Source organism: Hipposideros armiger, unplaced genomic scaffold, assembly GCF_001890085.2.
Source record: "Hipposideros armiger isolate ML-2016 unplaced genomic scaffold, ASM189008v1 scaffold_318, whole genome shotgun sequence".
NCBI classification, from domain to species: Eukaryota; Metazoa; Chordata; class Mammalia; order Chiroptera; family Hipposideridae; genus Hipposideros; species Hipposideros armiger.
Genome location: NW_017731668.1, coordinates 349106 through 363471, shown reverse-complemented (window position 1 = coordinate 363471; position 14366 = coordinate 349106).

Sequence of the window (14366 nt, the reverse complement as noted above, 5' to 3'; positions counted from 1 at the left end):
ATTGTCCCTTTTGGGAGCATAATTCATCTTTCCCTCCACTTCTCCCGTGTCCCTATGTCCAAAGCAGCAGCAGCAGTTACCTTTTGTTGAATATCTTGTATGTGTTAGGCACAGTATGTGATGTTTTACATATACTTTTCACCAGTCTCTTAAAATAACTCTATAAAGAAGACTTTCTCATTACATTGATTAGGAACTTGGGACCCAGAATTATCCAAGGATATTGAAGGTCACATAGCAGTATGTCGAGAAGCTGGATTCTTTCCACAGCAGGGCACTGAATTCACTCAGCCATTGTCATTCTAGATTATGGTTATTTCCTTATGAATCTTTCTCCCCTCACCAAACTGTTCAAGGGAGAGGCTCTCTTTATCACTGGGCTCCCCAGTGTCTAGCACAGCGTCTCATGCTCCATCATAGTTCCTCAAACTAGTAAAATGGCCTGCAGAACCATTTCGGGAAAATTAAATACAAGGCCCTATTCACATAGAAACAGTGGCTTTCCAATGACAAGGTAACAAGTCTTAGCAGTCTTCTGAAATCCAGAGTCTGCCATCCACAGTCTGCCCCATCCAGAGACTGTTACTGATGGTAACCATGGGTGTTTAGCCAAGGTCCTGGCCTATCTTTACCAGAATCTCCAACAGGCAATACCTCAGCAGGTTCACAGGAAGCTAATATTGTTATCTGCAGTGGCTATGAGACACACCTATCTAATAAACAAGCTTGCTCTAAACAATAGTGAACTCAGTCACCTCTGTAGCCAGGATATCCTTCTATCTTTTACTGCTAAAGCTCTGGGTATCAAGAATGCAGGGCTGGTGCTTACTTAAAAGGAAGGAGACTGATAAGCGGCATTGGATAATGCAGCCCAGGCTAGATAGAGATAAGATGTCCCAGAGGTTAGACTTTCCAATCAGCTGGTGCTCTCACCCTTAGTTATTATGGACAAGACTTTTTCCTGGGTCCCCTCAATCTTGCTGTTGCTGGCATTGTACTCCCTTTGACACTTTACTGGGTGGACTCCATAAGCATTTGCCTAACAGGATTCAGCAAAGAAAATTTAGGAGAAAACAGCATGGCCTTTCCTTTTGTGAAAGCAGAGCTGATGTAAGGGATTTCCAAGTAGTACAAGGCAAACAAAATGCCAGCTTAGAGCTTAAAACCCACCAGCCGATCTGAGATAACGTACAAAATGTGCCCTTTTCACAAGCATGTTTGCACGCAGGAATAGCTACAATAAGGAGCGAGAAACTGCCTGCAAGAGAAACTAGACCTTGAGATGTTGCTTGCTGTGCCATGTGGGTACCCCTCAGTGTGCAGTTAGAGACACGTGAATCATTTTGGGGAGGGTAGAGATTTCGTTAATTTTGTCCTATATTGAGAGAGAGAAATGAATTCCCATTCCAGTACCTTTACATTTTGTTAATGGGTTTGATAAAAGAGAAAGAGTTTTGTGATGGATTTATTTTTAATTAGCTTTCTGTTCCATTCTCTGAGTGCACTGAGGTTTATTAAAAAAAAGAAAAGAAAAAAAAAAGAAAACCATCGTCTTATTGGGGCCGAGCAACTGTAATCCTGTGGGCTTTCTGATGTGCAGGTACCCTTTGGCTAGGCATGTGAAGGTCTGTACTCTTGTCAGTGACATGTCACTATTATTACTGTCTGAGGAATGTGTTTGAAACTCAAGGGGAAAATATGGATCATCCATTGCTTATATTATATTTCTTTCTTTGCATGTCTGTCATTTTCATGGAACATTCAGGGAAATTAGGTCAGTTATGGTTTTAGTTAGCAATGCGGCTCTTGTGTTGTACACAAATCATATGATGTTTCTAATTATCTCTGCTTTTTAACATTGATCTGAAACCAAATCCTTAATTATGCATGGCTTAGAGGTGTTTCCCTCTCCCCCTCTCTTTTTTTGTTTTGACTTCTTTCTGGGGCAAAGATGAAACTTAATCTTACAATAGCAAGATATAATGTCTTTGGCTTCACAGGCAGCTTGAAAGCCCAGGGTTAAGAGGGAAAGAAATGGATAATTACTGGATGGACAGTTGTAGATGGGAATTTTTGGAGTAATTAATTGGGTGACCCGTTACTTCTAAGAGGTAAAGTGATGCTTCTCTGAACTTTCTAGCTGCACGGACCGAGCCTTTGGAATCTCTGTGGTTTGCCTGAGTTAGCTAAGGGCTCTAGGTTTTCTGACTCTTGAGCTGTGTTCAGTTTACAAGGGTAGGGAAGCAATTGGAAAGGATTTCTGAGGGTCTCAAAATGTGGGCCTCTATGTGGTTGGCAGAGGGAAGAGAACCTGAGAAAAGCAACACGTTGCATAAGGAGACATTAGGGTTTTTTTTGTTTGTTTTTTTCAATTTTAAAACCAAGTACTAATGGGAATGACATCACAAAAGGAGGTTTTCAAAGGCATTTTTCTGTTGGCTTTTAAAAGCAGGACTGGTTCTCTTCAGTCTAGTTTATCAGATGCTAGGACACTCTAACTGTGCTCATGCGCCTCAAGGCAGACACTGAATGACTTCGGAATGCTTTCAGATCTACAATTCTGTATGGAGACTGAAAGACCTTCCATGTCACCTGGCCCTTTGGGGCTGTTCCTTGGTGATGTTTGTGAAGAGCTAGCGGTAGGCATAGAAGACTCTTAGAAACTTAAGCATGGAGAGAAGGTGTATGGGAGGAAAATAGAGACAATTTCACTTGTAACCCACCTGATTTTTTCTTCCTTCTTTACACAGTATTTATTAAGTGCTTAGCAGGTTCGAGAAGCTAGAATAAACTGTGGGGTTTTTTAAGAAAAAAGAGTAGGCAATGGTCTTTGCCCTCAAAAAACCCCACAGCCTGATGAAGGAGACATACATGAGAACAAATTATTATCTGACAGAAGTATTGTAATGGATTGAATTGTGTCCCACAAAAAGATACAAGGTCTAAGCCCTGATACCTGGTACCTGTGAATGTAAGTTTATTTGGAAATAGAGTCTTTGCAGATGTAGTTAAGTTAAAGGTCTTGAAGTAAGACCATCCTGGATTCAGGGTGGCCCCTAAATCATTAACTGGTGTCTATATTAGAGAAAGGAGAGAGAACTCTCAGACAAAGAGACACACAGAGAGAAGAAAGACCATGTGATGACAGAGATAGAAATTGGATTTAATACAGCCCCAAGACAAGGAATGCTAAGGTTTTCAGTAGCCACAAGAAGCTAGGAATAGGTAATAAGGATTCTCCCTGAGAGCCTCCAGAGGGTACCAACCCTGTTGACACCTTGATTTTGGATTTCTGGGCTCCAGAACTGTGAGAGCATACATTCCTGTTGTTCAATGCCACCAGTGGCAATTTGTTACGACAGCCTTAGGAAACTATTGCAGGTCTGTATAAAATACTGTACAGGACCGACCAAGGAGCAGCTGTGTCTAAAAGAATCAGGGAGGGCTTCTCAGAGAAGGTGCCATTTAAGCAGAGCCTTGAAAGGAGAGCAGTTCACCAGTGGCACAAGGTGAGGAAATTCATTACAGAAAGATGGAATATAATGGCAAATTCAATGTTAACAAACATGATGTCTTCAGGGAATGCTATGTAATTCAGTATCACTGGAGTATAAGGTGTGATACAGGGAATGGAAGACAACAAGAATAATTGGAACAAAGTTGTGAAGGTTTTGTATGGCATGCTAAGGTGAATCGAATTTTTCTCCAGGCTATTCATCCTTAATTTCTAGGCCACAATGTGCCTGTGAGATATACTGCAAGTAATTTATTATAAATAATATAAGTAATAAAATGATGGATTTTTCTAAAATAATTAGTTTTACATTTAACTAGAGAAAGTTTGAGGTTATGCAGGTAAATATGTCACCTTTACTCACTTCTATTTTGATGTGTTTCTTCATTGGGAGAGAAAGGAATGGGGCTATGACAAACATTCAGAGAGTGGTATAGAACTGTGACCCATTGGTGCATATGTTCTATGTATGACAGAAAAGAGGTTGAGAATCACTTCTTTGGGCAATAAGGATCCATCAGAGACTTTGAAATTGAACAGTGAGAAAAAGGTGATTTTGACTTACAAGGTAACTTTGAAGGTGATGATGAAAATGGACAGAAATGGGAAAATGTTTGCCTTAGGGATCTGGTGGTAGTAGTTGTGGCCAGAATCAGTGACAGTGGCTTAGACAGTGGCTTTGGGGATGGAAAAGTGTGGAGGAGGGGTTCGAGAAATCTTTCTGAGGTAGAAATAACTCGTCCATGTGATAAGGATGATTTATTTAAAAACTAGAAGAACAGATAAGAGATGATGCCATTGGCTGAGTTAGGGAACAGGGGAGGAGGAATCAGTTTGTGAGAGAAGATAAGGTGAATCTGGATACACTGAATCAACGATAGGATATCCAGAAAGAGATGCCTGGGTTTTTGCAGAAGATGGATTACTGAGTATCATCACTCATTATGGAGTCTGATTCCATGATGGGGAACTAAGGGATCTGTTGAGGAAAACCATCTGAAGTGTAGAGAAGAGGGCCAAGAACAAAACTTTGCATGAACATTTCATTATAGGAGACAAGAGAGGATGAGCCAGTGAAGGGGACTCATTATATATATATATATATATATATATATATATATATATATATGATCACTGGTAGGAGGGGAAAACAAATGAAAACTCTCTTGCAAACCAAAGAAGAACAGGTGTATTCATTTCCTAGGGCTGCCATAAAAAACTTGGCTTAAAACAACAGAAATTTATTCACTCATAGTTCTAGAGGCTAGAAGTCTGAAGTAAAGGGCCTGGTAGAACCACACTCCCTCCAAAGGCTCTGGGAGAGAATTATTCCATGCCTCTTTCAGCTTCTGGTGACTCCTGGTCTCCCTTAGCTTGGCCAGCAAAACTCTAGTCTCTGTCTCCATCTTCACTTGGCCTTCCTCCCTTTGTCTCTATGTCTCAAATTTCCCTCTTTCTTGTAAGGATACTGGCCATTGGATTTAGAGCCCACCCTAATCCAGGAAGCCCCAATGCTGAGATCCCTAACTGAATTACACTTGCAAAAACCTTCCTTCCAAATAAAGTTGAATTCACAGGTACCAGAGGTGGGGACTAGTACATAGTTTTTGTGGAACACAATTCAACCCACTACTGTAAGTCATAGCAAATGCCAGGGAAACGAGGACTAGACATACAATTGGATTTGACAATAAGAAGGTTATTGACAATTTGAATCAGAGCAATTTCAGCAAAGCAGTGGCCTGGAACCCAAACTAAGGGACCAACCAACAGAGAGAAAATTATTTCTCTTTCAAGATCAAGCACTTAGTTCTGTGTTTCCCAGTGTGGGCCATTATGTAGAGACAGAAAGAAATAGTGGACTAAGTTCTTAATGACCCTTCTTTGATGAAAGTTAAAGATTTAACAATAATCCAAGTGATTAGATAGACTCCTTCAGGAAACCAAGACAATATGGTCTACACTTGCGTATTTGCATCTGTATATTAATCTTTGTTAGTCTCACTGTTTTCATGTTCATGAAATACCTTGTTTTTGTTTTTTTTATTCTTATGTGCAATACAAAGTATAAGCCAGGTGTGTTTGTGCTACAGTGTAGTGAGGAGGATGAATGGAGAAGGAAGGAAGGACTGATTCTTTATAGAAATGTACACCAATGCAAGGAAATTAAATAACCAAGGTTGGACTAGGGATTCGAAGTTATGGACTTGCAGGCTTCAATGATGGTTGTCAGTTGGTACTTCAGCCTGGAGATATGGAATAAATACATGGACCTTAATAATATTTTATCATGACTTATTTGATGTTATGTTGAAAGTTCTTTGAACCATGACAAATGTCCTATGATCCGTCTCAAGACATTTTGCCAAAAGAATTTTTTAGGAGTATAATCAAGATCACTGAACATGGAGGAACACACATTTTGACCAATACATTTTTCATGTCATGTGCATAGAATTTAGAAAGTTGGTTAGCCCATGGGTGGCTTGAACACATTTAAAACAATTTACAAAGGAGTCCACATCATATAGCTAGTATTAAAAATATCTGGCATTGAGAGACCATTTACTGCTGGTTTGGGAACCCATTGTCCACTCTTTTATATGATCATACATTCAAATAATAGTAGGTTTCTACATCAGACATCAGTCAGAATGGGTATAGTTTTGATTTATTGATTTTTATGGATGGTTTCAGTTTTGGAGTGGCCATTTATTTCATCCTCACTACATGCATATCTGACATATATGCACTCTTGGAAGCTGGAATACCCAGGATATATGAGCTCCTTGGCAGAGGGGGCTGGCACAGGCACGGCTTGTTGGCTGCTGTGAATATTTAACCTGAAAATATCTGAGGCGGGGTCAAGGACATTGCTGTGCTTCAGTTTTTAATGCACTGACTTTTTTTTTTTTTTGGCTTTGGTTTTTGTGACTAAATTTACATGTGGGAGGATCTTGTGGGTGTGTGTATTCCATATGAGAAAAAAAAGTTATTTGATGATGCTATGAAATTTTTATTTCTTCAATCAGGTAGATGGCAATTCATATGGTTTCAAGCCACAAACATTACCTCATAAATGGCACCATGGAAATGTGTCAACAAAATTCAACCTACTCAAATCAGGTCTTAGAATAACAGCTGCTGGGGCTCTGGCTCTGCAAGCAGGTGTGAGACCACCTACAGTACCAGCCCAGAAAGCATCCTGTCAATAGGAAACCAGCCTGTGCTTCCCCCAAGGTGCCAAATAATGCAGCAGATAGGGCAGCAACACGAAGATAAAAAGTTAATACCATTTACTTTTTGCAAGCACTTGGGTTAGTGCCAGAGAAACAAATTAATTATAAAATAACTGCTCAAACCAAAGCGTTCAGCCTGCAGCTAATATACCTAGGGCTTGTTTCTGAACATTTATGTTTTTCTGTTTATGGCTTTCCAGGCTATGAAAATCCCCATGGATGGAGGTAGGGAGGAGATAGGGTTGGTTTAATCCATTGTAGGACAGCACTTTGCATCTGTTTTTACAAGAAAGAACATGTAATATAAACTATGTGTGTGTGCTTATGGGGGGGCGGGGAGCGGTGGTGGGACTGATTAAGAGTGGAAAACTGAGAGGGCCATCAAACATGGAGGGAGCTCCTCAGTCAGGGAGGTCCAAGGTTTTATTGCCTGAGAACTGTATAACCCACTGCCAAAGGGGAAACGGCTCCACCCTACCTGCTCAAATGAAAGCTACAAAAGCTAAGAGCAAATGGAGAAGTCATTAGGAAATCCTTGCCTAAAACAGAGAACCAGCAAGAGAGCTCCCTGCTATCTTTCATGGGATGGCCTCCCACCCTTGCAGGTCTGAGAGACAGGCAACATCAGGTCCATAGTGCTGGAAAAGGCATTTTGCAAACTCTTGTAAAAATCTTGAAAATTTGGCTTGCATGTGCTTCCACCCAGATCTACTTGGAAGATTTTTTTTTTTTTTAAATCACTGCGTGCTTTCAATAGCAATTTATCTTGAAGCTCTGGTTAATTTTATAGTATATTAAAAGTCTAAGGTTTTATGGTACAACTGAGTGTGGGCCAGGATTAAGTGTTGGAGAAAGGAGCAAGCTGGCTGACGGGACTGCAGGAAGTTATAGGAAGAAGAGAGGCAAGAACATGTTCTGCCTTTATGAATTTCATCTTGATTTGAAGGGTGTCTGGGTTTGAGCGGCCACATACACTCTGAGTAAGGTTGTCTATGACAACCAATAGCAGAGTGTGTAGTGGTCTAGGAATGTTTTTATTATGTTGTTCTAAGGCATTTTTCACCCACTGCAATTTATTTTCCGTGAAATTGATATCTCTGAATATCAAGGCAGCAACAATTACACTGATTAAAATTGAATCCCATTACGTTTATTCTCATTGGAAATCCAGCATCCTTTGATAAAGGAGGGCAAAACAAGCAAGGTGTCACTATATCATTTTTAGTTCAGCCTCAGCTCTTATATTTGGACTGCCTGGGACCAGGTATAAAATAGATTATTGCAATAAAAAAAAAAAAGAAACCTAAAGAGATATTCTAAGACTCTTCTCCTGCACAGGAATGATTTTGAAATGACCCAGCAAAAAAAAGAAAAGATATCCTGTATAAGTGCTGGACAGGCCTATTCATCAGGTATTTATTTTTTTTTAATTAATGAACTTTAGTTTCTTAGAGCAGTTTTAGGTTCACAGCAAAACTGAGCAGAAGGTTCAGAGATTTCCCATATATCCCCTGCCCCTACACATGTTCAGCCTCCCCCACTATCAACACCTCTTGCCAGAGCAGTATGTTTGCTACAATGATTGAACCTACATTGACACATCATTATCACTCAAAGTCCATAGTTTATGTTAGGGTGTATTCTTGGTGTTGTATATTCTATGAGTCTGGGCAGATGTATAATGACATATATCAACCCTACAAAACGGTTTCACTGCCTTAAAATCCCCTGTGTTCTCCCTTTTCATCCCTGTCTCTCCCTTACCCCCTGGCAACCACTGATCTTTTTACTATCTCCAAAGTTTTGCCTTTTCCATAATGTCAGATAGTTGGAATCCTACAGTATGCAGTCTTTTCAGATTGCCTTCTTTCACTTAGTAATATCCATTTAAGGTTCCTCCACGTCTTTTCATAACTTGATAGCCCATTTCTTTTTAGTGCTGAACAATATTCCATTGTCTGAATGCAGGTATTTGATTTCAAGTTAAGGATTGTGCTGAAATGGAAGAAACAGAAATGTGGTTTGTGCATTATGGAGCAGAAAATTGGACTTAAATAAACAGCTATCCGCACCAGTGAAAGCCAAATGAATGAGGCCACGCCATTTTTCTAGTAGAACAGAATTGCGTTTTCCATTACAGAGTATGCCCTCCATTTTGGGAGTTTCCTCATTGTCACCAGGCGATCCCATTTGTCTGAGTTCTCTAAGTGTTTGGACTATGCAAAGCAGAGCTTCTGTTAAATCACAGCATACATGATTCTTTGTATTGCTGAATTGGATTTTTCAGTGGAGAGAGAGCTTCTCATTGAAAGAAAATTTCTGGAAGTCAAGCCCCATCATATGAAAAATTTCAATGTCATTAATATGTCACCATACTCTAGAGTCCGGGGTACTGTGTTGCTATGAGGGACAGTTCTGGACTGTTCAATTTTATTTTTATTTTTATTTTTTAAAATTTATTTATTTTTTATTGTTAGTTTCAGGTGTACAGAACATTGTAATAGTTATCCTTTTCACCCTTTGCACAGAAACAACCCCCCTCCCCCATCTACTGCCCTCCCACCCCCGATATCAATATTACAATTCCATTGACTCCATTCCCACTCTCTACTCCACTCCTGTGACTATATGTATATATAATTATAGTTGACATACATTATTATTCAACATCAGCTTCAGAAATACAGTGCGGTGGTCAGGCCTCTACACCAACTATGAAGTGGTCTCCCTAACAAGACATGAGTCCATCTGGCGCCCTAAATGGACTGTTCAATTTTAGCTTTTTTTGCTTTTGTTAATAAACTTCCATGAAATCTTTTCTTCTTTACATTTGTTAGTGAGAAGAAAAGAAGTTTCACATAAAAGGCAAAATAGGCACAGAAGAGATGTCTAAAGTTAGTATGAGGATGTTAAGTTTTTGGGCCATTAAAAGAATCCATTAATTATATAAACAAGGCGTGTAATAAAGCAGATTAAGGAGATGATTACCATTTTCCCAATCCTGTTGGATTTAGGACCATTGGCTTTGAACATTTTCTAATTTGATGCTGAATGACACAAGAAGACACATGGGTTTCACAGTTTGTTAATGATGTGTTGTTAGCTTTTAGTTGAGTACTGACATGGAAGAGCTGGTGCTGCTGACTCGATGCAATAAACATTTGACTCATCCTGACAGAGCCTCTTTTCACATTGAAGGACACCACCTGCCAGAGGAATTGCCAAAGATTGATGTAGAGTCCCTAAAGCATCGACACCCATCAGTTCCAGATTCCCTCATATTGCCAGCTACCTTTATAATGTGAGTGGGCAGCATCTTGTCCCATCCCATGATGCTCAGTGCTGGAATGCTTTTACCCTGATGTTTCACTCCATGTCCCTGTTCCAGATTCTCAGCCCTTCGATTCTTCTGTTTTGAACTGAAAAATAAATTTTATTCCAAAGTAGATTTCTGTTAAGCATTATAAACAGGGGATGTAGAAATTCCCAGAATAGCCCCTGAAAAATTATTGTCTCTCTAAACATGAAGAGTATCAAGTAAACAGTCACATTGAATTGAAGTGTTTGCATATGTCAGGCACTGAGTTAGGTACCAAAGATATATGGATGAATAAGACACAGCCCCAAAGTTTGAGGAATTGGCAGTGAGAGTGGTAGAAAGCCATGTAAGCAAATGCTTATAGTATAGCCTGATATGAGCAACAGTATAAATATCAATGCCAGAGTAATTATCTTTGTGGGGGGACTAATGTGTGTGTCCTGGAATAATTGTCCACTATGTGGACAAAAAGAGGTGGGAGGGGGCATTCTAGGCAGAAAGGCTTGCATGTCCAAGGCATACAAGTACATATGTCATAGTAATTAGATATTTATTATTGCTGGAACACAAAGATGGGAGGGTGAGGGTAGGACATTGAGTGGCTGGAGGTCCAGGTAAAAGCTACATCAAGAAACAGTTTTTATGTCATTAAGGAACTTGTATTTGTCTTATAGATAATGGGGAGGCATTAAACGATTTAATCAGCAGAGTGACTTGGTTACTTTATATAGTAGAGAGGTATTTGTGAGCATCGTAGAAGGTGATTTAGAAGGGGACAAGATTGGGACAGAAGGAGACCAGTTAGGAAGCTATCATCCAAATTTCAGGTGAGAGATGGTAGCTTCCATAATGAAGAATATTGAAGACATGATGAAACAGAGAGGACAGATTTAGATGGAAAATGGACAGAGCTTAAAGATATGGTTAAATGCGGGGGATGAGGGAAGAATCTGGATGATTCCCAGCTTTCTGTCATGGGGATGTAGTCACTGTCACATTGGAGCCACAAGTGTGGTGGCACATTCATGGGGAGAAGCAGGATTTGTGAGTTGTGTGGTGGGGTGGCCATTGTGGTGGCACTGAGTTAAGAATTTCAGGGCTGGGCACTGTGCATTTGGGGTGTCTGTGGGCCAGCAGGTGGGGGAGTCCAGTAGATAGGGGGATGTAAGCATCTGGGCTGGATGATCAGATTGGCATACTTAATAGGTGTTTTGTTCTTTGGAAAAAAAGACACTAAAACTTAAGTATTTAACGCTATTTTTCAGGAGTTCAGCTTGGCAGGGTTCTTGTTCCTAAGATACCTGTTATTCCAAATGACACCACAAATTTTCATTCTAGTTTTTAAGTGCTTATGGATCAGACAAACATCTGTTCTTAGTCTTGCTCTTAACCTTTTTTTCTTTTGGTGGAGAATATTGGTAGCACCTACTTGAATCAAGCAGAAATATGCTCTCCCCACCCCATCTAATTTTCCAACTTCATCTTATGCTTTTTACTCTCTCTTTCATTATGTTCTACTTACCACAATAAATGCAAAACCTGTCCTGTGTTATCTAACTGTCATGGCAACTCACTATGGTAAATGATTTTTAGCTCCATTTTAAAGATGAGCTGAGATGAGGTCAGTGAATTGTCCATTGTCAAACAAAGCTGGAATTTGCAGAGCTGGAATTTGAATCTGACTAATTTCAATGCCTATATTCTTGAAAACTAACACTGACCCATATATGTCATGATTTATTAAAATAAGTCAAAGCAATTTTTTGATGTATTCAATAACATTCCATGGAGTTGAAAAAATGAACAAAGGAACCTAATTCAACACAGCTCTAGCACTTTTTTTTTAATACCTCATTTACAATACAAGGGTCTATAATATACCTAGAAAAATTTCATCGTTTAGACTGGCCCAAGATAGTGTTTCTACTTATATAAAAATGATAAGAGCCTCATTCTGAAGTTCTTTAGCTGGAAACATGTCCATTTGCCAACCTTACTGTGGGAGTTCCAAAGAAAAGCGGTGGATTGCATTTGAGATGGACGACCTGGAAGCCCCGAGTCTAGGCTGGCTCTTGCTTTGTGTATCTTGAAGCATCACTGTGCTGTTCTGGGCCTCAGTTCCTCTTCCATGAAATGAGAAGTTTATATTAGATCAGGCATTTCCCAGGTTTTGAAGCACCAGACTGCTTTCTTCTGATGACAGTTTAAAAAAGAAGCCCAAATATAAAAGACACATAAAGGATGAGATGCTTGATTTTAAAAGAATGAAGGTGCATAGAGCCCCTAACTGTCTGTCTTTAGAAATTTCTTATTGTGAAATTTTGCCCTGAGAAAGGGAAAAAAATCAAATATCTTTAGTTTTGGCATGAATTATACATTTCCATCTTTGATTACAAAATAATGAAAAGAAAAGAAGATAAAAGAAGGAAAAGAAATGAAAAGAAGACAGTGGCAAACAGTACCCCCAAACTGGAAAACAGGGAGAGATGAGAACTTCCGTTGTGGGAAGCAGTAACAGGTTCTGGAGTCAGGCAGAGGCCACACCCAGCTCTGCCAGTCACTAGCCGTGAGGCCAGGGGTAAATTAGCCTGTCTAAACTTCGGTTTTCTCCCATCTAAAATATGGTTAAGAATAGGATCTATCTCATAGCAACACGGGGAGGAATGATTATGGTGATCCTTGTAAGATGGTTAGGACAGTGCCTGACACATAATAAGAACTCGATAACTGTTAACTGCTGTTAGAATTATTCCTACTTATTATTAAAAGCATTTTAGTGCAGCGTTTGGCACAAAGTATTTGACAAATGGTCACTGATATGATGAGAGGATGACAATGACTATGACAAAAAAAAAATAATCAACTCCAGATTAAGGACTTACGTGCCAAAACAAACAACAAACCACTTTAAAATCTTTAGTAGAATTATAGATAAATCTCTTTTAAATCTTAATTTTGGGAAACATGATAGATTATGAACTTAAATTTTAAAAACAAAGCTTCAGAACCCTTAACAGAAAATATAGATGAATGTATTTTAAAACTTAGGGTTCAGAAAAATGTACAGCATCATTAATGATCAAGTAAATGCAAATCAAGATCTCACTTGGCAACAATTTTTATACTCAGTTGGCAAAAATTTTAAAATCTAATAATACCAAGTGTCATAGAAGACCTGGATGAAACATGTTGCTTGTGGGAGTGTAATTATTGCAGCTACTTTGGAGAGCGATTTTCCATTAATCTCCTAAAGTTGAACATTCACATATTGTGTGTCCCAGTGATTCCATTTCTAGGTTGAAGAAAAAGAATGAAGGTCTGTAGAGCCCCAACTGTTCTTTTGTAGGCCCTGAGAAAACTCCTCAAAGCACAGCTTGAAAGCCATTGAATTGGATGATCTCTTGATAGTCAGCGAGTTTGATATTACCTGATATGACCCTGATCAAAGCTGTGGTAGGATTTTGTTTTCTAATAGCTTTATATATTACTGACACATAATAAACTGCATATTTTAAGAGTACAATTTGATGAGTTTTGACATGTGTGTGCACCTCTGCAAGCATCACTTATCAAGACAATGAACATATTCCTCATCCTCACCACTTTCCTTGTGACCCTCCCCATCCTTTGCCATATTGCCAGAGAACCACTGACCTATTTTTGCAACATAGGGTAGTTTGCATTTCCTAGAGCTTTATATAAATGGGTTAATAGAGTACATACTCTTTTTATGTCTGACTTCTTTCACTCAGCATAATTATTCCAGGTTCATCCATGGAACGTCTATCAGTTCCTTCCTTTTTATCGGTAAGTGTTCCCTTGTATGGATATACCAGTGTGTTTATCCATTCATCTGTTGGTGGACATTTTGGATGTTTCTAGTTTTTGACTATTAGAGCAGATCTGCTGTAAACGTTCGTGCACTAGTTCTTGTGTGGGCATATGCTTTGTTTTTTCTTGGGTAAATACTTAGAAGTGGAATGGCTGCATAATATGGTTGGTATGTTAGCTTTCTATGAAGCTGCCAAATGTTTTCCAAAGCTATTGCATAATTTTGCATTCCAACTGGCAATGTATGAGAGTTCCAGTTCCTCCATGTCCTTTAAGCACTTGCTATGATCAGACTTGCTCATTTTAGTCATTCTGCCAGATGTGTAGTGCTGTTTCATTGTGGGCTTGTATTTCCCCAATGCCTAATGATGCAGAGCATCTTTTCATGAGCTTATTAGTGACATATAAAACTTCTCTGGTGAAGTGTCTGTTCAAATAATGCTTATTTAAAAAAATTGGATTG